Source organism: Ranitomeya variabilis, chromosome 5, assembly GCF_051348905.1.
Source record: "Ranitomeya variabilis isolate aRanVar5 chromosome 5, aRanVar5.hap1, whole genome shotgun sequence".
Classification (NCBI taxonomy): domain Eukaryota; kingdom Metazoa; phylum Chordata; class Amphibia; order Anura; family Dendrobatidae; genus Ranitomeya; species Ranitomeya variabilis.
Window position 1 is genome coordinate 107,393,138 of NC_135236.1, and position 17,703 is coordinate 107,410,840.

The following is a 17,703-nucleotide window of genomic DNA, read 5'->3' on the forward strand; positions in this document are numbered from 1 at the left end:
TCCCCCACATATGGGGTATCAGCCTACTCAGCATAAATTGCACAATAAATTTTGGGGTCCAATTTCTCCTGTTACCCTTGTGAAAGTAAAAATTTGGGGGTGAGAAGATCATTTTTGTGGAAAAAATATGATTTTTTTTATTTTCATGGCTCTACATTATAAACTTCTGTGAAGCAGTTGGGGGTTCCTAGTGCTCACCACACATCTAGATAAGCTCTTTGGGGGGTCTAGTTTCCAAAATGGAGTCACTTGTGGGGGGTTTCTACTGTTTAGGTACATCAGGATCTCTGCAAATGCAACATGACACCTGCAGACCATCCCATCAAAGTCTGCATTCCAAGCGGCGCTCCTTCCCTTCCGAGCCCTGATGGGTGCCCAAACAGTGCCCTCCCCCCACATATGGGGTATCAGCGTACTCAGGACAAACTGGTCAACAGATTTTGTGGTCCAATGTCTCCTGTTACCCTTGATAAAATAAAAAATTGCAGGCTAAAAAATCATTTTTGAGTGAAAAAAAAGGATTTTTTATTTTCACGGCTCTACGTTCTAAACTTCCATGAAGCACCTGGGGGTTTAAAGTGCTCACCACACATCTAGATAAGTTCCTTAAGGGGTCTAGTTTCCAAAATGGTGTCAATTATGGGGGGTTTCCACTGTTTAGGCACATCAGGGGCTCTCCAAACGCGACATGGCATCCGATCTCAATTCCAGCCAATTCTACATTGAAAAAGTAAAACGGCACTCATTCTCTTCCAAGCTCTGCAGTGCGCCCAAACAGTGGTTTACCCCCACATATGGGGTATCGACGTACTCAGGAGAGGTTGCACAACAACATTTGTTGTCTAATTTCTCCTGTTACCCTTGTGAAAATAAAAATTTGGGGGCAAAAAGATCATTTTTGTAGAAAAAATGCGACTTTTTTATTTTCACGGCTCTATGTTATAAACTTCCGGGAATCACCTGGGGGTTTAAAGTGCTCACCACACATCTAGATAAGTTCCTTAAGGAGTCTAGTTTCCAAAATGGTGTCATTTGTGGGGGGTTTAAACTGTTTAGGCACATCAGGGGCTCTCCAAACGCGACATGGCATCCGATCTCAATTCCAGCTAATTCTACATTGAAAAAGTAAAACAGCGCTCCTTCTCTTCCAAGCTCTGCAATGAGCCCAAACAGTGGTTTACCCCCACATATGGGGTATCAACGTACTCAGGAGAAATTGCACAACAACTTTTGTGGTCTAATTTCTCCTGTTACCCTTGGGAAAATACAAATTTTGGGGCAAAAAGATCATTTTTGTAGAATAAATGTGATTTTTTATTTTCACGGCTCTACGTTATAAACTTCCGTGAAGCACCTGGGGGATCAAAGTGCTCACCACACATCTAGTTAAGTTCCTTATGGGGTCTAGTTTCCAAAATGGTGTCACTTGTGAGGGGTTTCCACTGTTTAGGCACATCAGGGGCTCTCCAAACGCGACATGGCGTCCGATCTCAATTCCAGCCAATTCTACATTGAAAAAGTCAAACGGCACTCCTTCTCTTCCAAGCTCTGCGGTGCGCCCAAACAGTGGTTTACCCCCACATATGGGGTATCGACGTACTCAGGAGAAATTGCACAACAACTTTTGTGGTCTAATTTCTCCTGTTACCCTTGTGAAAATAAGAATTTGTGGGCGAAAATATCATTTTTGTGTAAACAAATGCGATTTTTTATTTTCACGGCTCTATGTTATAAACTTCTGTGAAGCACTTGGGGGCTCAAAGTGCTCACCACACATCTAGTTAAGTTCCTTAAGGGGTCTAGTTTCCAAAATGGTGTCACTTGTGGAGTGTTTCCACTGTTTAGGCACATCAGGGGCTCTCCAAACGTGACATGGCATCCGATCTCAATTCCAGCCAATTCTGCATTGAAAAAGTCAAACGGCGCTCCTTCTCTTCCAAGCTCTGCGGTGCGCCCAAACAGTGGTTTACCCCCACATATGGGATATCAGCGTATTCAAGAGAAATTGCACAACAAAATGTATGGTTAAATTTTTGTTTTTACACTTGTGAAAATAAAAAAATATGGTTCTGAATTAAAGTGTTTGCAAAAAAAGTTAAATGTTCATTTTTTCCTTCCACATTGTTTGAGTTCCTGTGAAGCACGTAAAGGGTTAATAAACTTCTTGAATGTGGTTTTAAGTACCTTGAGGGGTGCAGTTTTTAGAATGGTGTCACACTTGGTTATTTTATATCATATAGACCCCTCAAAATGACTTCAAATGTGATGTGGTCCCTAAAAAAAAATGGTGTTGTAAAAATGAGAAATTGCTGGTCAAATTTTAACCCTTATAACTCCCTAACAAAAAAAAATTTTGTTTCCAAAATTGTGCTGATGTAAAGTAGACATGTCGGAAATGTTATTTATTAACTATTTTGTGTGACATATCTCTCTGATTTAAGGGCATAAAAATACAAAATTTGAAAATTGCAAAATTTTAAAAATTTTCACCATATTTCCATTTTTTTCATAAATAATCGCAAGTAATATCGAAGAAATTTTACCACTAACATGAAGTACAACATGTCACGAAAAAACAATCTCAGAATCAGCAGGATCCGTTAAAGCGTTCCAGAGTTATAACCTCATAAAGTGACAGTGCTCAGAATTGTAAAAATTGGCTCTGTCATTAAGTACCAAATTGGCTCTGTCACTAAGGGGTTAAGGAGGTTTCCTAATGTTCTTTCTTCAGGTGTACACTTCTTCTGACCATGTTATAAGCAGATTCGACATTGCTTTTGCAATGTGCAATAACAGCACACACGTACTAAAACTGACAAGATCCAGCGATCCATAGAACTTCATAGCAGCACTAAGAAGCTGAATTGCAAACGATTTTCAAGTACACATCCTTGCTTAGGAAACCATCCTTCTCGGATAGAGGCCAATAACCTAGTCAATGATGTTTACTGATCATCTGCATGTACCCTTAAAAATCCCTCCATTCTTGAGAACGGAGACTATTTTTAAGAAGAGTTAAATTTGGAACCTTGCTTGTTTTTACAAGTATTATGCAATTTTACCCATCTAAGAAGTTGAGATGACCCCTTTAAAGTGCATTACAAAGAGCTAAGGAGTGCCACATCCATTACATGTAGGGAATCTGTGAAGGTGCCAGTTCTTTGTGATTGGTTACTAAAGGTGATTACCCCACCGGTCCTTTGTAATGATTTATACCAATCTCATCCATTGTTTGTTACTCTGGTCCATAGAGCGTTTGTGTGTTCACTTTTTTCATTAAACACATTAATCTTGTAAATTTGTCATTAGCCTGGTTCCCTGCAGCTAGACTGCACAATGGCTCACAGTAATTGCAGTGCCAGGTATAGGCGGCAGCGGACGGCGCTGTGCTGCTTTCACACAGTCTCTTCACCGGTAAATAAAAGCAAATATAGATTCACCGTCCCACTGGCCTGCTCTTATTCTGCCTTATGAATAGCAGGTTGTGGTATGTTTATAATTGGATCTTTAATCACTTTCTTCCTTCCCTGTAAACTTCCTTTTCTCAAAATATTAATGGCAGGAGGTAACAAAATACACATTTGCTAAAATAAGGTTTGTCTTCTGAAATGCCGGCAGTCCTTATGATACCTGTTTGGTAAGTTTCTCATGTTTTTTAATATATTCAAACAAATTTGTTCTCACAATTACCCAGAGGATTTGTATCATCCAAAAATTACATTTTTAAAATATCTTTTCAATGTTTATCTTTTCATGGAAATCTGTAGAAAAATATTTTACAAAATTCTATTATTTTCATTTGAGCCAACATCTATTAACCAAAAAGGCTACAAATCATGCTGGCGAGTGAAAAGTTTATTAAAACTGATGCTATCATGTCATTTATACAAAAGGTTGGTAAGTATGCTGCTAACCCTACCAGGTACATGTTTATGTAGACTTGTGCAGTAACTTCTTGTTCTTATTTTATACATATATGTAAGTTCTTATGGTCAGGGAGGTCCTCTATCTCTTCTGTAAAGAGTAAGTTCTTATGGTCAGGGAGGTCCTCTATCTCGCCTGTAAAGTGTAAGCTCTTATGGTCAAAGAGGTCCTCTATCTCGCCTGTAAAGTGTAAGCTCTTATGGTCAGGGAGGTCCTCTATCTATTCTGTAAAGTGTAAGTTCTTATGGTCAGGGAGGTCCTCTATCTCGCCTGTAAAGTGTAAGCTCTTATGGTCAAGGAGGTCCTCTATCTCGCCTGTAAAGTGTAAGCTCTTATGGTCAAGGAGGTCCTCTATCTCGCCTGTAAAGTGTAAGTTCTTATGGTCAGGGAGGTCCTCTATCTATTCTGTAAAGTGTAAGTTCTTATGGTCAGGGAGGTCCTCTATCTCTCCTGTTAAGTGTAAGCTCTTATGGTCAGGGAGGTCCTCTATCTCTTCTGTAAAGTGTAAGCTCTTATGGTTAGCGGGATCCTCTCTCTATTCTGTAAAGTGTAAGCTTTAATGGTCAGCGGGTTTCTCTCTCTTCTGTAAAGTGTAAGCTCTTATGATTAGCGGGGTCCTCTCTCTTTCTTCTGTAAAGTGTAAGCTCTTATGGTTAGCGAGGTCCTCTCTCTTTCTTCTGTAAAGCGTAAGCTCTTATGGTTAGCGAGGTCCTCTCTCTTTCTTCTGTAAAGTGTAAGCTCTTATGGTTAGCGAGGTGCTCTCTCTTCTGTAAAGTGTAAGCTCTTACGGTTAGCGGGATCCTCTCTCTTTCTTCTGTAAAGTGTAAGCTCTTACGGTTAGCGGGATCCTCTCTCTTTCTTCTGTAAAGTGTAAGCTTTTATGGTCAGCGGGGCTCTCTCACTCCACTCCCCCACATGTATTGTGAAGTCGACGAGTTCAAATTTCAAGAGATTCATTCTTCTCTAACAACTACAAAAAAAATTACATTATTATTTTTTATGCACACTTCTATTTTCCAGACTGTCCACAAATTAACGGACGGCTGGTAAGTCTGAATATAAATTTTCTGTAACTCATTTCCTCTACTACTGAGATGTGAAGAGGTGCATTTAGGTTTGTCCTTTTTTTCCCCTCTCAACAAAATATCCCACAATACGCAGAACTCAAAAACCACAGCAAACAACGATCAAAAAACCCCCAAGAGACTTAGTTGTATCAATAAATGTAAAAAATACTTTTATTGGAAAAATGATCATTTTTCCAATAAAAGTATTTTTTACATTTATTGATACAACTAAGTCTCTTGGGGGTTTTTTGATCGTCATTTGCTGTGGTTTTTGTGTTACAAGAAGTGCGATTACCCCATAATATTCCATGTAATGGCCCACTATCTAATATAATATATTTTCTCACTATATTTAATTTATTTGTGGGCATGTGTCTTGTGAAGTTGTTATGTAATACGCAGAACTGTAGAATGAAAAACTGCAACGTGTGAACAGAATTCAATTTCAGGTTTCATTTACTAAAATGTTACATTCAACTGTACATTTACTATTAACGGTAGATTACATGCCCATAGTCGAAGTTTCTTGAACGTTGCATTGCAGTTATGGTACAGATAATGGAGTAATGGAATTATATTTATGCTCAAGGGAAATGGGAAAAATAATGATACAGTGGTGCAAAAAACTATTTAGGAGTTGGTTGCATATATTGATATTTTATGGCTACAAAAGAATTAATGAGAAGAAGAAATATTCTATGAAGTAGAGATTACTTAGAGAATGCAAGATAAACTACTGCTATTGGGGCTAGTAATTACTATACACACTGTAGAATATCAGGTCATTATAGAAAAATCAATCAGAAGTTAAGATCTGTTAGAATCATAACCGTGTCCTATAAATTGATTATTACAGAGCGGCAAGGAAAGCTATAAATAAATTCAGAGTGCAAACTGGAGCAAAGTATGGTGTATAAAAAGGTGGAGAACATAGCTATTGTAATATATTATGATATACCACCGTAAGACTCATCTATTGGGAAGCTATAGTTAGCCACAAGCTGCCAGCCCTCAGCGGCTCCTCATATTGATGACTTCTTTGAGCTTCAACAATAATATAACTTTTTATAGTATTAAAAAGATACCTCATGTACACTTAAACTAAAAAGCAAGAAGGTAATTGAATTTGGAAAATAGCCAGAGTTGGATCAGGAGCACGATGGGATCTGTGCAATCTTTGTAGTAAGAGGCCAGACCAATGTAGGGCCAAGAAACATTTTAGAGATAATGGCTATAAAACATAGAAGATGGAAGACAAAAAGCACTTCTGGTGAGCAGCCAAAGATGTCTCAGCTGCAACTCATCAGTTGTCAGGAGAAGTTGTCATAGCGGCCTGTACTAGATGAAGGAGAAAAGAAAATTATTCAGTATTGCTGCACAAAACCTTTATGCAGCTCGGGTTTATTTGACAACTTGTGTGCTACCATTCCCTTTCTCAATAAGATATGACACTACATAGTTTCTCACAACACTACAGCAGTTGACACCGCAATGACAGCTACCCTACAGGCTGCAATCTCTCTTATTATGGTATTCAGTGTGACACTGGAGGCATCTTTGGCAGGCTATATAGCCACCTGTATCCACCCTTCATCCCAGTTTACGTTACTGATGAAGGTCCCCTTTTGTGACCGAAACGTTTACTGTCTTGGGATATAATAAATTATTCACCCCTTCTCACTACAAAGTTGAGTGCCGGGTTTTTGTACTATACATAGTTTCTCAGTGAATTTTGAATGCTTTCAGAATCTGTAGAGTCTTAGTCTTTTGCGGCTTGAAATGGTAATACCCAATTGTCTATTTATTCATATATATTCAAGATGAAAAACAGAGGAACAGCACAATTTGAAGTTATAAGGAAATGTATTCTAGAATTGTTATTTCATGATGAATATAAATAATGCATTTCTATTTCTATTTGGTGCCCAGCAACAGTGAGTTAACAGCAGACAGGGTTAATCTTTGGGAGGAGTAACATTGGCACAAAGGAAGACAGTTTTCTGTTTTTTAGGTAGGTAGGGAAAGTATTCAGAGGTGAATAAACCTATGGTCTTGCTCCTTGCAGACATGCTTTGTAATGGGTGTGCGAAGAGGGGTCCACCATATATCAGATAGTATGATCTGAAGGAAAACAAGGATTGAGTGGCAGCAGGATTATGGATCTCAGGCAGAGGGCCTAGCAAAGACAAAAGGTTCCTTATCACACGCAAGGAGGCCTAAAGGTACCTTCACACTGAACAACTTAACAACGATAACGATAGCGATCCGTGACATTGCAGCGTCCTGGATAGCGATATCGTTGTGTTTGACACGCAGCAGCGATCAGGATCCTGCTGTGACATCATTGGTCGGAGCTAGAAGGCCAGCACCTTATTTCGTCGCTGGATCACCCGCTGACATCGCTGAGTCGGCGTGTGTGATGCTGATTCAGCGATGTCTTCACTGGTAACCAGGGTAAACATCGGGTTACTAAGCGCAGGGCCGCGCTTAGTAACCTGATATTTACCCTGATTACCATTGTAAATGTAAAAAAAACCAAACACTACAAACTTACATTCCGGTGTCTGTCGCGTTCCCCGGCGTCCGCTTCCCTGCACTGTGTCAGCGCCGGCCGGACGTAAAGCAGAGCACAGCGGTGACGTCACCGCTCTGCTTTACGGCCGGCGCTTACACAGTGCAGGGAAGCGGATGCCGGGGAACGCGACAGACACCGGTGTTGTGAATCTGCTTTTGGGCTCCTTCTGGTGGTGGCTAGTGGTACTGGTGACTCAGGTGTGTTTTCTTTCTCAGTTCACCTGTTTTCATCAGTAGTGGGGAGTTCCTATTTATTCCTGCTCTTCAGTCATTGCCTTGCCGGCCATCAATGTAACTAGAGCCTTTCTGTTGCATGTTCCTGCTCCTAGACTACTGATCAGCTAAGTTGGACTCTTAGTCCTAAGTTTGTTTGCATTTTTTGTTCCAGTTTACAGTTATATCATTCTCTGTAGCTGGAAGCTCTTGTGGGCTGAAATTACCACTCCGGTGTCATGAGTTGACACATGAGTCTTAAAGTAATTTCAGGATGGTATTTTAAAAGGGTTTTCAGCTGACCGTGCAGTTCCCTTTTGTATCTTTCTACTATCTAGTAAGCGGACCTCGCTTTGCTGAACCTACCTTCATACTGCGTATGTCTTTTCCTCTGAACTCACCGTCAATATATGTGGGGGCCTTCTGTCTCCTTTTCGGGGGAATTTCCCTAGAGGTAAGCCAGGTCTGTTTTTTCCTCTACTAGGGTTAGTTAGTCCTCCGGCTGGCGAGAGACGTCTAGGGATAAAACTTAGGCACGCCCCCCGGCCACTATTAGTTGTGTGGTAGGTTTAGCTCACGGTCAGCTCGAGATTCCATCACCCAAGAGCTCGTCCGTTATTTATGTGTCCTGACGTTCCCCTGCCATTGGGAACCATGACACACCGGAATGTAAGTATGTAGTGTTTGTTTTTTTTTACATTTACACTGGTAACCAGGGTAAACATCGGGTTACTAAGCGCGGCCCTGTGCTTAGTAACCCGATGTTTACCCTGGTTACCCGGGGACTTCGGCATCGTTGGTCGCTGGAGAGCTGTCTGTGTGACAGCTCTCCAGCGACCACACAACGATGAAACAGCGACGCTGCAGCGATCAGCATCGTTGTCTATATCGCTGCAGCGTCGCTTAATGTGACGGTACCTTAAGCCAAAAGCTAAGCTGGAGGAAGGATTCCTTATCTCAGGAAAGCAGGTCTTTAGCTTCTTATCTAGCATAGATAATTGCTTGTTTAAGGGTACCGTCACACAGTGCAATTTTGATCGCTACAACGGCACGATTCGTGACGTTCCAGCGATGCATTTACGATATCGCTGTGTCTGACACGCTACTGCGATCCGGATCCCCGCTGAGAATCGTACGTCGTAGCAGATCGTTTGAAACTTTCTTTCGTCGTCTAGTGTCCCGCTGTGGCGGCATGATTGCATTGTGTGACACAGGTTGTATACGATGTGCGCACAGTAACCAACGGCTTCTACATCGCAAATACGTCATGAAATTATCGCTCCAGCGCCGTGTATTGCAACGTGTGACCGCAGTATACAACGCTGGAGCGATACTTATACGACGCTGCAACGTCACGAATCGTGCCGTCGTAGCGATGAAAATGGCACTGTGTGACGGTACCCTTAGTGTCTCCATACAGGGACAAGAGTTCTCCTATAGAGAGCTGAAGATTCAGTGGCACAGAAAGGAGTGAGTGGCCCTTATCAAATGGATTTTGAGAGTAGTAGTGGAGAGTCATACCAAGGTATCTCAGCCAGTGAAGTCTTCATAAATCTACATGGAGTTGAGACTAGCAGTGAGGGGCCACAGTGACACACATTAACCCATGCAGTTCTCACTGGTGAAGATGGGTCATCCCGGGTCATCCTCGATGAGATGCTGCAGCAGCTGGATTTGGTAAGGGTGCTATTTGTGAGTAGCTAATATCCGCCGAAGGGATGTTCGACTGATGCCATATTGGCATGCTGAATTTGCAGAATGGGCAAAAGAAAAAATGGAACAGGACCCCCAGTTTACACAGAACATTATGTTCAGTGATGAGGTAAACTTTTTTAATTGGGCCATTTATGTGGATACACCTAAATCAAATGGGAATGGTGACAGTTTCCTTGCGTAGGATGTCTTGCTTTAAAATCTACGGCAATGACCCAGGTACTGCATTCACCAGACATCAACACAATTTCTATCCGCTCCTCATGTGTTAACCTCTGTTACATGTCAATGGCTGTAAACAAAGAGAAACTTGTAAATGACTGAAATGAATAAAGTTACGTTAAAACCAAGCACATCATTGTTTTTCTTGTGAAATTCATTGTTTGATTTGTCACATGACCCTCTTCCCATGGGAAAAAATAAAGTTGGATCCAAAATGGCCGACTTCAAAATGGTCACCACCCATCTTGAAAAGTTTTCCCCCTCCCATATACTAATGTGCCACAAACAGGAAGTTGATATCACCAATCATTCCCATTTTATTTAGGTGTATCCATATACATGGCCCACCCTGTAGTTTGATGGACTGTTGCAATAAGTGATGGAAGTAATGTACCAATATTTGTAGCTGTACAGTTTCAGTCATTGGATTGTGCAGAAGAAGCGGATTTAAAGTGTTGTGCCTGTTATCAAATGTATATACTTCTCATCAAGTTATGGTTCAATAAAAAAATATTTTTGAACTTTGGTATTGATCATTCATCTCTACCTTATCTGGTTCTGGCCTTCCAAGTTGAGCAGCAACATGTAGTCTGCAAAGGCTTATCGCCAAGATAACCATAGCACACACAACCAGCCAGAATGCCCATTTTTCTGTAGCATGGAGGGGGTGGATGATGTTTACTTCTATCATGATGCATTGACAGGATCGAGTCTCACAGAGCAAAGTGAAAAGAAATGTGGGGAAGACTCATCAAAACGGTATGGCAAGATGATGATTGGTGTCACAATTCAAAAAGGAGAACCTATCCATTATCGACAGAGAGGACACAAAAGGGCACAAATAATTACCCAGCCCTTCAGAAGTTCCACCCCAACAAGAGAATGCCCTGCAAAGAGTTGCCATCTTTCTGTGGGAGGTGCCAGCCTGGGGAAGGTGAGATGGAAGGAAAAAGCCTGCCCATCAGAGGGCAGAAGAAAATGAGAAGAGACACCAAAGAGGTGGCATTACAAGCCAGAAAAAGACCAACCAATTGAGGGGTGGAGGGATGACAAGAAGTGTGCAGGGACGAGAAGGTCTGTGCCATTAGTCTGCGAGGAGCCAGAAAGGAAGCAGCACTGTTTGGTTGGTAAGAAATATCCTCAGAGTGATACGGAGGATCATCCAACAGATTGTGGAAATAAGTGGTGAGAGCTGATATGAAGTCCAATATGCAATGGACGAGTACTGGCAAGGATTTGGAGCCTGGAGTCTACCCTGGGGGCATGAAGACTGACATCAAGTAGTTTTGGAAATACCACCATCACCAGCAATTGTGGTTCAGCCTGAAGTGAGTTACCCAGTGTTCATTGCTTGGAGAACCAGAGGGTCCTTGACCACCCCAGAGAACCAAGCAGAGGCAGAGCAGTCCACGAGGCCTAATGTTGTAAAGTTCAAGATCTTGGCTCCATCCTGTCCGGTAAAGTCGTATGCAAGCCAGAAACTATCACATTTTCAACCCAAAGAAGCTGTGGTGAATTCATCAGAAGCATCAAGCAGTGGCATGCAGAAGGTAGGAAAATGGTAAATGAGCTCTGGGAATGATTTTGCACCCTGACTTCTTTTTGGGAACCTGATGCAGATGTACAGGTAATCCCAGTAATGAATAGAAAGTCTTGAGTCCAGAAGAAGATGGAGGAATTTTGAAGGATACAATTTTTTTAATCTGAAAGTTGGAAAATCTACCAAATTGTGCTTGTTGCACCCCAGAACTGGAGTAGTTCAAAACGCCTCAAGTTGCAAATACCAGTGGACCTACATAAAAAAGAGGACTGTTTATTCACTCAACTAGGCCGAGGATGGCCTCCATCTACAGTACTCAGAAGGCTAAAATGCTATCTTGTTTTGTTGTAACTGTTTCACTTCTTTCTGCTGGATTAAAGGTGACTGGAAGTCTTACACCCTCAGCTATGGATTGATCTATTTCCAGAACTCTTGCTGCACTTCATGGACTGTGCTTCTGCTTGAGGGTCCTTACCAAGAAGCACCAGACCAATCCTATGCACTATTAATGGCTTAAAGGACTCTGTTTGTTGCTGTTCCGTGGTTGTTACCAAGAAGGACCAGTTACATTCAAAAGCCTGTTGCACTTTAACGGAAAAAGCATTCCAGAGCTTCACAAATGTAACAATGCACTATATATTGATTTATAACCCCCAATGAGCCACAGCATATGTTGGTATAAGTGTAATGTAAAGGTGTGCATTCAGATTGTGGCCATTAAACAGACAAAACCCAGGATAAAAACAAAATGAGCAAATACCATATAATAAGTAAGTGAATAGTATTAGTATATGTAAATAAAATAGAGAATTTATTTAGCACTATTTTGATAGAAAGAAAGCATAAAAACCATCTGTCACATATTCATTGTGACAAAGAGGAGCCAGAAAACCGCAACATCTGATTCCTCCTACTCCTGTGCTGAATAGAAGCACTTCACCTTTACATTAAATGGTGTAAATTTCTTTGGGCAGTGAAGGGGTTAATCTGCTCTGTTGCGAGCTCTTGGAGCTAAGGCTCTCAGCTGAGCACTGTTAGCCACTCCCATCTCCTTTATAATCTGTGTGATGACTAACACATTGTCAGAGCTAGCTGTTTCTGCTTGGCTTGGAGGTTGTTGTTAATGGTTATTTGTGTAGCTGGTTGGTGGATTTATCTGTGACTGTTGCTTGGTTTTGAGTGTGTGAGAATTCCTTTTCTTCTCCAACTTTGGTTTAACCCCATCCTCAATTCCCCGGTAGACACCTCTGTTATATGTGTGTATATATTTGAATGTTTGGTATTTTCCATAACCCCTGTTCGTATTACCTTGTTAAATCTGGTTGGTGTATTGCGTTACACTACTACTCTCCTCTTCCATGGGTGGGGGAAGGGTACAGACCGTGGGCGGATTCAGGAGTTAAGTCAAGGTACGTGGCACCAGTATCTTCACCATCAGAAGTAATCCGGGGAACAGGGTGAGTTAGGGTGCCCCTTTCCTATTACTTTACTCTATGGAAACATGCTATACCAGTAAAACACTGATAAAATTGAAACGGTGACTGAACACTACTAGGCTGGACTCAAATACGGTAAAGTAGATGAGGAGGCAGAAACAAAACACTTGCTTTGTTGAAAAACAGAGGATTATATGCCAGACAATAAGGCTAAGAGTTATTGTAATGAGAACAGTAATATTAGATACACAGGGAGATAGCTGGAGCGTGTCACACAAGCTGCATTCCAGCTATGGCAATACAAAGTTCAATACAAACGTGTTTCACAAACTACTTTCTTCTAACTTAGTACCTGGCTTCCGATAATCAGCATCCGAAATAAAGAACCCTGCTCTATACCTTTACACAGTTAACTCTGGTGTGACTCACAGTTCTGTAGAGTTAGAAGAAAGTCTGGTAGCTGTTACTTGGTCCTGATCCAGCTTAGCCCAGTTGGTTGTGTTGAACTTTTCCTTCAGGTTAACAAATCTCTCCTTCCTGTGTCTGGTCAAGTCTAGTTCCCTCTTTCAATGTGGAGAGATGGCTGGTACCACAGTGTTATTTTCCTCTCAAGTTACAAGTGTTTCAGGAAAACTGCCTTAAAGGGAACCTGTCACCCCCAAAATCGATGGCGAGATAAGCCCACCGTCATCAGGGGCTTATCTACAGCATTCTGTAATGCTGTAGATAAGCCGTCGATGTTACCTGAAAGAGGAAAAAAAGACATTAGATTATACTCACCCAGGGGCGCTCCGATGGGCGTCTCAGGTCCGCTCCGGCACCTCCCATCTTCATTCCATGACGTTCTCTTCTGGTCTTCACTCTGCGGCTCCGGCGCAGGCGTACTTTGTCTACTTTGTTGAGGGCAGAGCAAAGTACTCCAGTGCGCAGGCGCTGGAAAGGTCAGCACACTACAGTACTTTGCTCTGCCCTCAACAGGGCAGACAAAGTACGCCTGCGCCAGAGCCGTGGCGTGAAGACCAGAAGAGGACGTCATGGAATGAAGATAGGAGGCGCCGGAGCGGACCTGAGACACCCATCGGACTGGACCGCAGCGGGACCGCCCCTGGGTGAGTATAATATAACTTCTTTTTCTCCTCTTTCAGGTAACATCAGGTGCTTATCTACAGCATTACAGAATGCTGTAGATAAGCCCCTGATGACGGTGGGCTTACCTCATCATCGATTTTGGGGGTGACAGGTTCCCTTTAAATGTACGATATGACTCTTTCCCTCTTTGGACACAGTCCGGGTGATGAATCATACAGTGGACAGGCACGATCTTCTACCTTGAAGCAGTAAGTTCACTTTTATCAGTCTCTCACAGCAAAACCCATCTTGTCAGTATCCCTCAGACAGGAGGCCCTGTTCATTTCCTGCTTCCTGTCCACAGCAAATATACATCAAACTGCAGGGGAAAAAGGACTAGTCCAAGTGCACACAACTGAGAAAGCCACAGTGTCATTCAGTACCTAGCAAGGGCCGACCCCCTACAAAATCACGTAGCAAGAGACTCATATTGTATTATGTGGCTTTACATTTACAGTGACCAGTTACTGTTTCCGCCATAATTTGTGTTTCAATACTAAGACTGATAGGTGACAGGGACAATAGTTCTTAAGCATTTTCATTGTTATAGTCATTTAATATAATTTCTAGTGCGGCAGTGTAGAAATAGTATTCATTAGAATGTGACATAGTAATAACAGATAATAAGCTAAAACTGATAAAATATGTCTTCTTGTACTGTCTATCAATATTTTATTTGTAGCACATTCACTTTGAGAAAATTGCCACTTATTTTTCTGAAAAATGTTTGTGACAACCTGTTTTATCCCATCTCTGTGACGAGCAATCTTTTCTAACACACAGACCAACGCAGATGACTTCAGATCAACAGTAATTTGGATTGTAACAATCACGTTGACAAGAGGTGTAACCAGAACCCAGATCCAGATGTAGGTGACCATGAAGTCCAGGGCCTGTTTTAGAAAAAGTGGGGCCCTGGGCAAAAGTTTAAAGCGGGGCCAGAAATGCTCACATATTCCACATCACACAAACATTTAGGTTGTATTTACAGGTGTAGAGTTCAGGCCATTAAATGAGCGTAATTGACAACATTTAAGTCATTCGACGCTTGTTCCCAAGTTTCTTTACACTGACTGAGGAAGAATGATGGGCACAGATAGTCTTTGATACAGTATAATGCAGATCACATATAGTGCATATAGCATAATACACTTCCCACGGTCCTTGATAGAGTATAATGCAGCCCCCCTCGGGGTATACTTCAGCCATCCTCAGAGTATACTGCAGCCCCCCTCAGAGTATACTGCAGCCACACACAATGTTATGCAGCCCCCACACACACACACACATGCAGTATAATGCAGCCACACACACAGTATAGTGCATCCCCCATCAAACACAGTATAATGCAGCCCCCCCCCACACACACACAGTATAATGCAGCCCCCCACTCACAATATAGTGCAGCTCCCCACACACATCAAATCTTGGAACCAGATCCCAGTCAACGTACTCCAAATATGAAGAATGAAATCTATATTTTTATTTGATGTGAAATGACGTCAAACCATTTTCTCTATTTGTTGAGCTCTATAAAAGTAGAAAAGGCTAAATGTGATCCACTTGATATAGACATCAGACAGAGATGCACTGTCATATTGCTCCATTCTCACTTTGTGAAGGCACTGAAACCTGAAAGATAAGCAGCTATAGAACTAGATCACCAGAGAAGATAGTATTGCTCGACCAAACATTCTATAAAATCAAAAGTTAATGGGCTTTTCTGAGCTGTAGACTATTTTCTACAGTCATACTATTGACAGTGTGCAATGTGCACACGGTCTTTTATTTCCTTGTATTTCCAGTGGGAGCATGCAAATAATTTACTAAATGAGTGGAACTAAGCATGACTCTGAGACAACAACCACTAATATTCTGATAAAAAAGTGATATGATCAGCTCACCCATCCATGAGTTCACAAGATCCCAAATTCAAGGAAAATCAGTCCATGATGAGAAGAAAGATGATCCAGCAGTTCCAATAAAATACAAAACTTTATTCTAAATTGTTTCCAGCGGTAAAAACATGATTCAAGGAAAAATCCACATTTTGAAATGGATAAATAAATCATCTGAGGAGAAAGTCCCAAGAGAAAATTAATGTCCTGGCTGATTCGTTTCGAAGTGATACGTCTTATAACTTTATGAATAAGAAGTATCACTTTGAAACTCGGCAACCATTTTCTTTTGGGGTTTTCTCCTCGGATGATACATATCATACGGAGGTACTAGACCATGCCAGGGGTACGCATAGCATTCTGGTTTGCATACCTGAATAAAGTTGAATATCTGGACAAAGAAGCAGCTGTAAAGAAACTAAAAGTATGGGTGATGTCAGCAGTTAAATAAAATGTTGAGTTATTATTAGTGTTGAGCATTCCGATACCGCAAGTATCGGGTATCGGCCGATACTAGCGGTATCGGAATTCCGATACCGGGATTCCGATACTTGGCGCGTATCGGATACCGGAATCGGAAGTTCAATGATTCAAAATTCAGAAATTCAGCCAATGAGAAAGATTCCAAGTGTGGGCACATCCTGTTTAGCATGGAGGGCATGAAACTACTGGCAAGGCTGTGATTGGCTGCTGAAATGATGTCATGATGCAGTTTAAAAGTCGCTGGCGCCATTTTGCGATCACTCTGCTGTGAATTCAGTTAGTGACAGGACGCTGTTTGCTGACTGAGGGACAGTTTAGAGATAGCGATTTGCTTCTTTGTGCTTTCCAAAGGCTAATTTAGCAACCGCTGTGTTCACCTACTATTCACCTTCCTTTTGCCTTGTAGCGCTGTTTTCACAGCGATCTGCAAGGTCTCTCTGTGTGTGTGTGTGAGTGCAGCCCACTCTCTAGTCTGAGTGCAGCCACATAGGCCATCCATAGCTGGTTGTATTCAGTTCAGGGAGGGTGGTTCATTGCCTCATACTGTCCTTTTTTTTTTTTTTTTTGAAGTAGTGCAGGCTGCTGCACATTTTTTCCAAAAATTCCTATTAGTGTCTTTCCACCCGTCTCCAGCTAATTTGTGGAAAAACACTACATAGGATAAAGTAGAGGAGGGTTTTTGGGCCTTGCAGCGCCGTTTACGGCTGTCTGCACGGTCTCCGTGTGACTGCAGCTCGCCCTGTAATCTGTGAGCAGCTATAGCCTGGTTGTCTCCAGCTCAGGGTTTTTCACTGCGTCATACCGCCAAATCAATTTTCTTTTTTTTCAAAGTAGTGTAGTCTGCTGCTAATTTATTTTAAAAAATCCTATTAGTGTCTTTCCACCCGTCTCCAGCTAATTTGTGGAAAAACACTACATAGGATAAAGTAGAGGAGGGTTTTTGGGCCTTGCAGCGCCGTTTACGGCTGTCTGCACGGTCTCCGTGTGACTGCAGCTCGCCCTGTAGTCTGTGAGCAGCCGTAGCCTGGTTGTCTGCAGCTCAGGGTTTTTCACTGCGTCATACCGCCAAATCAATTTTCTTTTTTTTCAAAGTAGTGTAGTCTGCTGCTAATTTATTTTAAAAAATCCTATTAGTGTCTTTCCACCCGTCTCCAGCTAATTTGTGGAAAAACACTACATAGGATAAAGTAGAGGAGGGTTTTTGGGCCTTGCAGCGCCGTTTACGGCTGTCTGCACGGTCTCCGTGTGATTGCAGCTCTATCCGTTGTCAGTTCAGCCCCAAAAAAATAACTAAATAATAAAGTTCACCAAACACACCAGTTACACCACTTTACATTTGTGTAGGCCACATTAGCTCATATTCAAGTCTAGTCCACACTTTAGAAAATTAGTGTGTCTTATACCTGTTAGGAGGAGTTGCTCAGGAATAAGCACACAAAGCCGTTAGTACTTTTCTGCTTATCTTTATCAGTCAACCAAGATGAAGAAGGCAGTGAGTAAGGCAC